Raw genomic sequence first — 13326 nt, forward strand, 5'->3', positions numbered from 1 at the left:
ATAGAGGTGTTCAAAATGATGAGGGGTTTTGATAGAGTAGATAGCGTGAAACTGTTTCCACTGGCAGGAGGGTTGGTAACCAGAGGATACAGATTTAAGGTAATTAGCAAAAAAGCCAGGGGGGAGATGAGGAGAATTTCTTTGTTATGCAGCGAGTGATTATGATCTGAAATGCAATACCTGAAGAAGCAGATTCAACAGTAATTTTTGAAAGAGAACTGGGTATCCCACTTAAAAAGAAAAAATTGGCAGGGCTATGGGGAAAGACCAGGGGAGTGGGACTAAGCCGGCACAGGCACAATGGGCCGAATGGCTTACTTTTGTGCTGTAAGAGTCCATGAATAAATAAAGTACTTGGTCAGCCTTAAGGAGTGGATATTCTGCTGTTTTTTTTCCACCAAGCAATCCTTTGCATCATTCCTGTGGAATTGCAGAGTTTTGCTGAAATCAATCTAAATGGTTTTACCTACACACTCCCTTCAACCACCAATAAAAAACCTGTAAAAACTAGTTCTCATTGAAATTGCAACTACTTTTTAAACTTAGAGCCTTACTAACTTTGGAAATGTAACTTGATTATGATTGTTTAAAATTTTGAAGGAACAGTAGCATTTTTGGAGAGCAGGGCTGATGTGTGCAGGAAGATCAGCGACTACAGTTTGTTGGTGATACATTGCTGGTGTTCGACTCAGCATTTGAGACAGATAAAGGGCCTGACCAGCAAGAAGTACCTGTGAGGGAAGCAAGTGCTAGTAAAGGAAGACATAGGCAGAGGAGCATTGACGAGAAGCAGCAAGAGCAGGCGGAAGAATATCGGGGTAATGCAGGGAATGGTGGTGTTAGCCAAGAACCGGATAACACTAAAGGTGTAGCTGGGGAGGGAAAAGGCAAAATGAATGAGGAAGTAGTGCAGTCTACAAGAAATAAGGGAAACGATGATAGTGAGAGATTCATTGTTTCTTTCTGACACGAGGACAAGGCTAAGAGAGAGTGGTGATCTGTCTACTGCGAGAAAGATTGGGATATTGAGGAAACAGGAGGAGGCCATTCAGCCACTCGAACCTGCTCCGCCATTCAATGAGATCATGGCTGGTCTGCGATCTAACTCCATATACCCGCCTTTGGCCCATATCCCTTAATACCTTTGGTTAATAGAAAGCTATCAATCTCCGATTTAAAATTAATTGATCTAGCATCATTTGCCGTTTGCGGAAGAGAGTTCCAAACTTCTACCACCCTTTGTGTGTAGAAGTGTTTCCTAATTTCACTCCTGAAAGGTCTGGCTCGAATTTTTAGACTATGCCTCCTAGTCCTAGGATCCCCAACCAGCGGAAATCGTTTCTCTCTATCTACCCTATCTGTTCCCCTTAATATCTTGAAAACTTCGATCAGATCACCCCTTAACCGTCTAAATTCTAGGGAATACAACCCTACTTTGTGTAATCTCTCCTTGTAACTTAACCCTTGAAGTCCGGGTATCGTTCTGGTAAACCTACGCTGCACTTCCTCCAAGGCCAATATATCCTTCCTAAGGTGTGGTGCCCAGAACTGCTCCCAGTGCTCCAGGTGTGGTCTAACCGGGGTTTTGTACATCTGCAGCATAACCTCCACCCCCTTGTATTCTAGTCCTCTAGATATAAAGGCCAGCATTCAGTTTGCCTTTTTGATTATTTCCTGTACCTGTTCATGACATTTTAATGACCTATGTACCCGGACCCCCAAGTCTCTTTGGACCTCCACTGTTTTTAGCCTTTCACCATTTAGAAAGTACCCTGCTCTATCCCGTTTAGGTCCAAAGTGGATGACCTCACATTTGCCTACATTGAAATCCATTTGCCACAGTTTTGCCCATTCACTTAATCTGTCGATATCCCTCTGTAATTTTAGGCTTCTATCTACACTGCTTACACTGCTGCCTAGCTTTGTGTCATCGGCAAATCTAGATATATGATTTTCTATGCCACCATCTAAGTCATTAATAAATACTGTGAATAGTTGAAGCCCCAACACAGATCTCTGTGGGACACCACGGGTGCGATTTTCCCACTGGAGGCGAGATGGAGGCAGGTTTCAGTTTGGGTGGGATTGAAACTCGCCTCCACTGATGGGAAAAATCGCAAATTTTTGAAACCTATGATTGGCCACTTGATTTTAGAGGTGTGGGATGCCCTTGCTCAATTAGTGTTCTGGGACTGAAACTCGCCTCTGCTGACAGCACTTTTCCAGTCTGATTTTATGGCTTCTTGCTCCCTTGGCTCATTCCACAGCATTTCTGCGTCTCCTGCAACACCTCCAACATCTTTTGAGAAACCACTATGTCCTATTCCAAGGCAAGGGCCTACCCAAGGCTCTCGATGAGGCGCCGCAAATGTTGTTGGAGGGGGTGACAGCTAGCATGGAGGTGCTCTTCCACTCATCTCGGAAGAAGAGGCCTGCCAAAGAAACCAAGGCTGTGTGGGTACAGCTGGCAAGGGATATAACCTCCAGATCTGTGTGCAGATTGGGAGACTGTTTCTGTGTATTGATGAAATGCCATCTCTGTTGGAAAGCATTAAAATGATTTGAAGTCAAAATGTTGGCGTTATGCCATCTGTTCTTTCACCTTAGGCAGCTTCACATTGTGGGCTCTGCCACACTTGCGTTGTCAGGTTGGTGGCCTGAATGAAAGGAGGCCAGAGAGTCATGTCCATTGTCACTGATGTCCTAGGATGGAGCAAAGGACATGTGCCAACTTGGGCAACCTATGCAAATCTGGCCATAAGTTCATCCCTTGCATCCCGGGCTCTGACATCCTCCTCCTCCTCCTCCAGATCCTCCTCCTCATCTGAGGTCCATGCAGAAAGAAAACGAATGGTTCCCATGCTGCTTGCAGATGCCTCTTTTGGGGAAGCGCTCATTGCAAGCGGGGAGAGGGTCTTCCAAGGAGGTCCCACAGTTGATGGAGTCAAGCTGCAGCACCTCCGACTTCGGAAAGCCTTTTAAAAGTGCTCAGAGACCTTTTAAAGCCAGGGTCTGGCACCTGCAAGTAATCCTTGCTGCAATAAATGATGTCTTGTTAGACCTGCAGCAGTAAGGAGGCCACCCACGAGTCAACCCGCCAGGTTTACCTGGCGAGGTTTAGGAGGTGCGTGGATCACACTGAAAAGCTGGAAAAATTATGAAGGCCTCTCAAAATAGGCTTAGAGAGGCCCTTCACGAGCATTTAAAGGAGGTTAAATAGTGCAATTGCCAGCTGGAGGCGGGAGCATTTCCCAGCCTCCAAAACCGGCACCGGCAAAATCCCACGGAGGCGGGTTCCGAACCCGACCTCTTTGAATCTGATTTTCTCGCCTTTCCCACCTCCAAACCCGCCTCCTCTGACGTCAGAAAATCACCCCCCACTAGTTACATCCTGCCAATTTGAGCACCTACCTATTATCCCTACTGTCTGTCTTCTGTCGTTCAAACAATTTCCTAACCAGGTCAATAATTTGCCCTCAATTCCGTGGGCTTCTACTTTAGATAACAGTCTCTTATGTGGGACTTTATCAAATGCCTTCTGGAAGTCCATATAAATAACATCCATAGACATTCCCTTGTTCACTATAGTCACCTCCTCAAAAAATTCAATCAGGTTTGTCAGGCATGACCTACCTTTCACAAATCCATGTTGGCTCTCTGATCAACTGAAAATTTGGAGGTGTTCAGTCACCCTTTCCTTAATTATAGACTTTAGCAATTTCCCGACAACAGATGTTAGGCTAACTGGTCTATAATTCCCTGGTTTCCCCCCTCGCCATTTTTAATGAGGAAGCTGTTAACATTCTTTGGTAAAGGTAATGAATTTCTGAGGAGAATGTTTTGGGTGAATGAGTAGTTGGCCAGTTGGTACCTTTCAGGGGTGTTGAGTTGATGGATAACTGGGGCTATTAATGGAGTAATCAGGACGGTATAAGACTGAAGGGCTGCATCCCAACCAGGCTGGAGCAGGTAGATAAGCCATCAACATAAAAAAATATTATATAGCATGTATAGAGGGGATACTAAGGAAGACGCCTGCACAAGCATAAAGTGCCTAATGCTGTTGGGGGGGGGGGGGGTTAATAACAAAAGGCCAAAAAACACAATACAAAAATAATAAGACAGAGAGGGAAACACAAATTTGTAGTAATGTACAAAATAAGTTTGCAGAATTGGAAACACTGTTCTGAAGGATAAATGTGATGCAATAAGAATAGAAGAGACCTGGTTAATCCAGGACATTGACTGAGAGTAAACCATCAGGATTTAAAACTTACTGAAGGAACAAACACAGCAAAGCAGTTGGAATGGCAATGTGAGTAAGAGAGGGCGTTACAGCAATAGAAATAATTAATGTAAGTGCTTTACAGCACAGACACAGTAACATGAGGTCAAGGATAGTTAAAGGAAAGATTATTATTGCTTGTAATAGATTTACTAGACAGGTGGAGAGGATAGAAAGATATTTTTACAGACTAGAGAGGCATGCAAAAAGACCTTGCATTAATCATGGGGATTTCAACTGCTCGATTTTTGTCTGATAAAATAGCAGAGGAAAGCTGACGAGGAATAAATGTTTCTAGAAGTAGTGCATGGTTTCTTCCTTACGCAATGTGTCAAGCTGCTAAGTTAGTTAGTTATGACAAAAGAGGGAGATTTCTGCATTTCATTTAGTTTTGCAACAACTTGGTTTAAACGGTTATGGGGAGAGAGCGGGGCAGTGGAATTAGTTTTGAAATGTTCTGGCAAAGAGCCAGTAAAAAAATGATGGGTCAATTGCCATCCTTCTGTGCTGTAAACCTTCATGCAAGGTTAGGTTCAGTTTATAAAGGGTTAACTCCCAGAGATACACAAAGCCAATGCTGACGAGGACAACTAGGCAGAATACAAGCTATGAACATTGTGTAGTCTTGCATATTAGTTTTCAGACAAGAAGGAGTTGTTCAGCAACTCCCCCAACAGTTTGCACCCTTAGCTAAACAGACAATGCAGTTGCTGTGAGCTCCCATACCAAAGCAGGGCACAACAGGTTCATCATTCATAATGGTAACTCTGATTGGCAACTTGACAGGCCAATCCTCGACAAAGAGCTGAGAAAGTGGTCAGAGGTTATGCTTTCTCTTTCCGTCTTCCTCAGTCGAAAGCAGTTTGATCCTGGAACAGTTAGAGAGGCCTTGCTTCCGAATTAAACAAACAGAGAGAGAATGAGAGACTGCAGGCTGAGACATGAGCACATATATGGCCTATAAAACTAATGGTATTGCTAGTTAGTTCTGCTCATTTGTGAGTCCATACCGTGACAGGTTCACGTCTTTTATTGTTTGTGATATGAGGAACAATAGGAAATTGATTGAATCTCATTGTGAAAACTGTATTCTGTTCATTCATATAAATTCATGTAAAATAAGCCGACTCCTATCACTTGAGTGAGTTTCAGTCCACCTTCTGAAAACATTGGAGAACGTATTTGGAGGCACGTACAATATCACAGTATCCAATATATTCAATATAAGAGATCTATTGTAATGATCCTTGTATCACATTATAATTGAACTAGATATTGGGTAGTAAAGTGCTCTCCAGATTACATAAGAAACAGGAGCAGGAGCAGGCCATTCGGCCCCTCGAGCCTGCCCCGCGATTTAATGAGATCATGGCTGATCCGATTTTGGCCTCAGCCCCACTTTCCTGCCCACTCCCCATAACCCTCGACTCCCCTGTTGCTCATAAATCTGTCTATCTCCGCCTTGAATATATTCAATGACTCAGTTTCCACAGCTCTCTGGGGTAAAGAATTCCAAAGATTTACGACCCTCAGAGAAGAAATTCCTCCTCATCTCCGTCTTAAATGGGCGGCCCCTTATTCTGAGACTATGCCCCCTCGTTCTAGATTCCCCCACGAGGGGAAATATCCTCTCAGCATCTACCCTGTCAAGACCCCTCAGAATCTTATGGGCTAAAAATTGAGTAGCGCCCCGGAAAAATTAGCGTCCCCGCACCGGAAATTGAGTGGTTGCGCCCCAAGAGGGAAGCGGGCGGTACTGGAAGCGCCCCGCATCCCTCTTGGGGCGCTGTGAGTCAATATTGTGGCGTTATGTGCCGCAGTGCCACACGCTGCGGCACGTCGCGCCGCGGTATTGCAGGCCTTCCTCCCCTTCTTAAAGGGGAGGGGCCTTGTGCAGCGCAACCTGGGGCCCAGCTGGGCCCCCGGGGATCGGGAGTGCAGGCAAAAGAGCCCGGCACTCAAGAGAAGTGCCGGGCTCTTGGAGCGCAGCCAGCATTCCGCGGGGGGGGGGGGGGCGTTTCAGGAGGTCTGGGATGGGAGCGGAGGCAGGTGGCCAGCAACAAAAATGTCCGCCCCGCACCTCGCCTTTAAATTGCGCCTCCCCGGCCGCAGGTAGGCCCCCCTGACCCCGTCGGACATAGCATCCAGCGGTAAGTCAGGGGGCGCTCCCGAAGATCGTGGCCGGGGCGTGAGTGGGGCGCTGCACACGCCAATGACGTCATCGCCAGCAGCGCAGCGCCACAGAGCGCTACCGGTTAGTGCCGCCACTAACCTCCCGCTGAATTTTGCGGGAGGCGTGGGCAGTGCCGCGCCCGGGCATTGGTTGCTTTGCGTCCCATTAGCGCCCTCTTAAGGCACTAACGGGAGGCGCAACCAACTGCAGTTTTCCCCCTATATGTTTCAATAAGATCACCTCTCATTCTAATTTCTAAACTCCAATGAGTATAGGCCCAACCTGCTCAACCTTTCCTCATAAGACAACCCTTCCATCCCAGGAATCAACCTAGTGAACCTTCTCTGAACTGCCTCCAATGCAAGTATATCCTTCCTTAAATAAGGAAATAAGGGGACCAAAACTGTACACAGTACTCTAGGTGTGGTCTCACCTAGATTGTGGACACAGAGTCTGCTCGTGGGAGTGACCAGTTACACTGAACTTGAGGGAATATCATTTCAGCCTTGAGGTCTAAAATTATACTAGAGTTGTTGTATTTTATTTTATTTCACTTTTAAGAGAAAACAGCTTAGTTTAGTATAAGGGGTCAGCGGAAGCCTGTGAAGTCCAGTACGTGTGCAATGTGGGGGGACCTGGATGGTTCATGTATCCAGGTTAATCACAAATGCGGGGTTTGTCTCTGACTACTTGTGCTCGAGCTCAAGGTTTTGGAGCTTGTAGAACACTAAAATGAAAGGTACAATAGGTATGTAATCAACACTCATTATTTTCTCTGCCTTTCTCACACACACAGAGCATCTGTTTAATTAAACTATCAATGTAAATGTTACGTGAATAAGGCTTATGCAATGTCATCTGGAAAGCTTATGAAATGCCATCTCGCTTTTCTTCGAATCAATTTGAAAAACAACCAAACAGATTTTGTCAGAGACTGAGAAAGCACTATGTCATTTAGCTAGCTTAAATGCTACTGAAGCATCCTGGGAGATCGTGCAGACTGCATATGGTCACACTGCAGGACTTGCCTTCAGCCAACAGTGTCACAGCCCGGACAAAAATATCACGTCCAAGCCCAGGCTTTTGGTAGAGACTGAAACTTTCAAGTAGAAACAGAAATGAAGGCATTAAAATACACAAAACAATTCAATGGATAAATTTAAAGGTACTATTGTGGAATATGCAATTTGTTGTAATTTTTAATATTTTGTTTAAACCCTTTTAGATGTTAGAAATTTTCAGTTACTGAAGAAAAAGACAATTCAATTTTTTAAAGAAACCATTTTAAGTGACTTGTAGGAAAAATATAATGGATCACCACCTGGTGGCCAGAAACTGCAATTGAATGGCAACAGGAGCCAGTTCCCAAGATTCTTATGGATTAGAAAGGCCATTTAGCCCATCATAATTTATCCATACATAAGAGCTCCTTATTGCTACATCAAGTTGTTTATTTTACCACAGCACTTTGTCTGGAAGTCCATTCCAGGTGTTGATCATTCTTTGCATGAAGAAGCTCCTCATTTCAGTCCTAAAATTATCTTTTACTAGTTGAACCTGTGTTTCCTTGTCCTGCTCCCACAATTTAATTTAAAGTAATGCTCTGAGGTAACCAGCTTCATACCATTTACGACCTTACATACTCTCCACCTCTCTACAAGATCACCTCCCAGATGTAATCTGTCCAGGCTGAAAAGCCCAAGTCTCTCTCCAGTTTTTCCTCATAACTCAGATCCCTGGCATTGGTTCTCATGGCTTGTCTCTGCACTGCCTTTCGTGCTTCAATGTCCCCTTGTTTCTCAGTGACCACAGCTAAACACAGTACTCAGGTGTAGTCTGACCAGAGGACTGTACAGTTTGATCACAACTTCTTCCATCTTGTATTCTACTATTGTGAAGTATAGTGAACAGTGAGGAGGATAGGTGATCGAGTTCAAGAGGGCATAGACAGGCTGGTGGAATGGGCGGACATATAACAGATGAAATTTAACACAGAAAAGTGCGTAGTAAATACATATTGGTAGAAAGAATGAGGAGGGGAAATATAAACTGAAGGGTACAATCCTAAAGGGGGTGTATGAATGGCGAGACCTGGGGGTATATGTGCACAAATCGTTGAAGGTGACAGGGCAGGTTGAGAAAGCAGTTAAAAATGCTTATGGGATCCTGGGCTTCACGAATAGAGGTATAGAGTACAAAAATGTGGAAATGATGAAGAACCTGTATAAAACACTGGTTCGGCCTCAACTAGAGTATTGTGTCCAATTCTGGGCCCCGCACTTTAGGAAGGACGTGAAGGCCTTAGAGAGGATGCAGAAAAGATTTGAGAGAATGATTCCAGGGGTGAGGGACTTCGGTTACGTGGATAGACTGGAGAAGCTGGGGTTGTTCTCCTTGGAGCAGAGAAAATTGAGAGGCAATTTGATAGAGGTGTTCAAAATCATGAGGGGTCTGGACAGAGTAGGTTGAGAGAAACTGTTCCCATTATCGGAAGGGTCGAGAACCACAGATTTAAGGTGATTGGCAAAAGAGCCAAAGGCGACATCAGAAAAACTATTTTACACAGCGAGTGGTTAGGATCTGGAATGCACTGCCTGAAAGGGTGGTGGAGGCAGACTGAATCATGGCTTTCAAAAGGGAGTTGGACAAGTACCTGAAGGAAAAAATTTGCAGGGCTACGGGGACAGGGCGGGGGAGTGGGACTAGCTGAGGTGCTGTTGCTATGCATTAAATTTACCAACTATGGCTCTAAAGCACTTGGGTTTTCCCAATTTATATTGGATTGATTGAAGTCTCCCATTAATCTAACATTCCCTTCCTCATACACCTTCATCTCTTAGAGCAAACTGTCCTTCTTGTGTTGACCTTGTGGCCTGTAGCAAACCCTTTGCGTTAGCTTCAATTTATTCACTGTAGAGATTTCTACGTAGGGTTTTTCCATTTTAAATATGGACACAGGAATATTTAATGGAAACCTGACACAAAGTGTGACCAAGAAGGAAGCGACGACAAGATTTTGTCAGCAGGTGGTAAGGTTTGCTTTCATTGATGTTTCCTCATTGCCCATCGAGTGGAACCACACTCAATATGAAGGGAGCAGAATTAAGTGCAGAGAATCAGCAGTATCACAAACTAGGTATGCTGAACTCCAAATATGCACCAGGAGCGCCTCAATTCAAAATTTACCCTTATATTTCAGTGGAATGTCCATTATCTGTTTTCCTATCAATTATCTGCCAGAATGTTTGCAGCGCAAAGCTTTGCACAAAATGTCAGCCCATTGTACAGCACCAACACTAATCATAATCAACTTTATTGTCATTGTTAGTGCACAAGTGCAGTACAACGAAATGTAGGCTTGCGGCTCCCGAGAGTGTACATTTAGATTAAGACTGTCTGATAGAAATGAATTTCACAACCTAAGAAGGATTAAATCCAAACTGCATTGTACTTGTTTTCATTCTCAGGCCTAGGTTATTGTTGTGCATGCATACAAGGTCAAAATGTGGGGTTTATTCATGAACTTCCATTATAGATTGAGGAATGGTTCCTTTCATTTACCCAGAGTGCATTTTTTAAAACTGCCCTAAACACCCAGGGCCCGATTTTCTGGATCGTGCAGGAAATTTTCGGGTTCCCCGAATGTGGGGTTCCGACCCAAAAAAAAGTGGGTCAGCCAGCTGCACGCAATTTTCCCTCAAGTGGCCAATTAAGTTCCAGCGTGTGGGCAGCCTTGCTATTGTCCATTTCCAGTCAGAAAGCCCCACAGTATGATGTCATCATTCGTGGTGCTTTTAAAGTGTCCAGCAAGCTTCTCCACCTCTGCAGGCTTCTCAACCGCTCTTGCACAATGGCAGAGGAGCCTGCACCAGCTGCTGCCAGCGGCAGAGGCCGAGCTGCCGCCAAATTCACCGAGACGTCACTGCAGACCTTGGTGGATGGGGTAAGGGCCCACAGGGAGGTCCTCTACCCTCGCTCAGGGAGGAAGAGGCCTCCCAAAGAGTCCAGGGCTGCCTGGATGGAGGTGGCAGCAGAGGTAAACTCTCTGGGAGTCACCCGTTGCACACGGATGCAGTGCAGGAAGCGCTTCCATGACCTTCACCGCACAGGGAAAGTAAGTACGAAGTTTTCATCACCCTCAACCTGATCCCCATTGCCTTTCCCCAACAGCACTCAGCTTCAGCAATCTCTTCCTCCACATCCCACTTCACAGTCACATCCATGCACCCTTACCCATTCCGTATCTCTCTATGCTCACATTCACATAACTATTCCACCATCCAGCCCTCACTGCCTCTCACTCTGATGCTTGGAACACAACTGACAACACACAGGGAGGGCCCTTGGTCTTGCAGCCTCACAACATCTTTGTCTCCTTCGAAGCATCTATGCTATGCAATCTCTACACTCACTCCTGCACTCTCACTCAAACTCCACTTGTCTCTCTCATTGCAGGAAAAGAGCTCACAATAGACGAGAGCGTGCGAGGACTGGAGGAGGACCACCCTCAGTCGCCCACCTGAGCCCCTGGGAGGAAGCAGCGATCGAGATTGCTGGGGCTGACGTGCCTGTGGATGCTGGGGCAGGGGAGACAGGAGCAAGCCCGCAAGCTGGTGACAGAATAGTTTCCCATCTCTTTCATTGACACAGCATGAGTTGCTGAAATGATTCTGAAGCCACATCATTTGGACTTATGAGCATCTGCCAAATCCAATGTGCAAGTAGCCTTGCCATCACATCTCTAACTCTTTCCTTTACTCCCCCACAGGACCATCCGGTGCCCCCGTCGCCACTGCCGAGGAGGAAGAGGCTTTGCAGCCAGACTCAGAGGAAGCTCCAGCCTCTGAGGGCGCAGCGTCAGCAGAAGTAAGCACACCTAGCACCAGCGCAGACACTCACACCTCAGTGGGACCTTCGGGACATAGAGTAGAGTTGTCACCTGGTGTATCACAGCTCACAAGTGAGCATCAGCAGATTGTGGAGACAGGGACAGCAGTGGAGAGTCCTCGTCGGAGGGCGCAGGGCTCTGCCAGCTCAGCTCAGCTGCATGTCGACCCTATGCCTCTGGGTCCATCCGCAAGAGAAGAGGAGATGGATCGCCATGCACAGATGCAGGAGTCTCTGGGGGGGTTTTGTCTCCAGGGTCGCTGCGAGTGTGGAGCGAATGGAGGAGTCCATGGCGAGCATGAGCAGAGCCTTATTGGAGTCATTGGCGCATCAAAGCATCACCACGGAAAGGATGGCTACCTCCGTGGCAATGCTGGCTGCAGCCGAAGAGAGGAGGGCTGCGGCCATGGAGGAGCTTAGTCGGCAGGGTGTCGAAAACATGGTGAGTGCTCTGAATAGAATGGCATTTCTTGAGGAGCGATGGGCATCTATTGAGCACCGAAACCAGACCTTCATGGAAGTCCCTCTGAGCAGGACTTCCAGTGCTGAGACGGGTTCCCAGGGCCCCCCTGATGTGCAGCAAGGTGCTCTCCAGCCACTTGCAGGCGCTGAGGGGGAGCTGACCCATGAGAGGGAGGTGGTTGGCACACCTCAAGGAAGTGGGGGCTCCTCTCCACGCGCTCACACTTCCATGCCACTTCAGAGCCCTCGGTCAGAGGCCCGCCGGAGTCCACACCCCAGTGAGATAGGAGTCTCAAGCCCTGCACAGCCGCAGGAGCAGCAGACTGCTGCCGAGCCCTCTCAGGCTCGCCACCCCAGAGGACGCCTGCCAAAGGTGTCGAAACAGGCGCAGCAGGAAAGTGAGCAAGGGGCCTCCACATCTGCTGAAGCCACAGGGGTAGCACTACGTAGGAGCACGCGTAAGAGAAAAATAAAGCACCACTAATCACAAGGGTAGTCACTTGGGTGAAAAGTCTTGTAAATAGTTTTAATGCCATCATTTTCCTGTACATAAGAAATCTGGTGGCAGCTGCTGCAGTTATGGCGTCTGTCATTTGGCGAATGGGGATATCACATAGAGGCCTTAGGATAACTTGCAGATGTCAGCAAACTGGTCAAATAGGTAGGAATGTGTAGGCATGGGCCACTGTCCATGGTTAGTTAAGAAGCAGTGAGGCTGCAGTGTTTGATGTACCAGGCTACGCAAATCTGCCCAGGCTGAGTGCGTTCCTTGCATTCCGCCCAGCAATGTTCTCGCGCACTGGTGCCGCTGGTTGGCGGGCCTCTGCAGGATGCTCGTTTCCGTCCTCCTCCTCCGCATCATCCTCATCCGAGGCAGCTCTGTGAGGAGCCTCTTGGTCCTGCGGAATCGGCAAGCCACGACGCTGTGCCATGTTGTGAAGCACACAGCATACCACGACGATTTTGGAGACCCTGGCTGATGAGTACTGTAGGGCTCCACCTGATCTATCGAGGCATCTGAAGCGCATCTTCAGAAATCCGATAGTTTGCTCGATAACGCATCTGGTGGTAATGTGGCTGGAGTTGTAGCGCTCCTCAGCTTCGCTGGCTGGTCTCCTCAATGGTGTCATTAGCCAAGAGCGCAGGGGATATCCCTTGTCTCCAAGTAGCCATCCTTGAAGTTCGCTTGGCAGACTGAATAGCGGAGGCACAGTAGACTGGCGCAGTATGAAGGAGTCATGGCAGCTGCCAGGGTACCTGGCACAAACATGCAAAATCACCTTCTTGTGGTCACACACCAGCTGAACGTTAAGGGAGTGGAAGCCCTTGCGGTTGACAAAAACTCCTGGATTGCGGTGGGGTGCCCTAAGGACCACATGTGTGCAGTCAATGACGCCCTGCATCCTTGGAAAGTCTGCCAGCTGAGCTAATCCAAGCGCTCGCGCCGTCACACTTGCGCGATCCCTGGTGAAATGGATGTGATTGTGCGCGAGGGCAGAGGGCATCGGTTACCTGCATG

At 47.1% G+C, this 13326-nt stretch overlaps 1 protein-coding gene across 3 annotated transcripts in view; it reads right to left on the reverse strand.

Annotated features, from left to right (window-relative positions):
* creb3l2 (cAMP responsive element binding protein 3-like 2) overlaps positions 1 to 13326 on the reverse strand; it is a 143005-nt gene that overhangs the window by 63754 nt on the left and 65925 nt on the right. The window lies entirely within an intron of this gene.

The sequence above is a fragment of the Somniosus microcephalus genome, chromosome 16 (genome assembly GCF_052327205.1).
Source record: "Somniosus microcephalus isolate GS21.2 chromosome 16, FLI_Smic_1.0, whole genome shotgun sequence".
Lineage (NCBI taxonomy): Eukaryota > Metazoa > Chordata > Chondrichthyes > Squaliformes > Somniosidae > Somniosus > Somniosus microcephalus.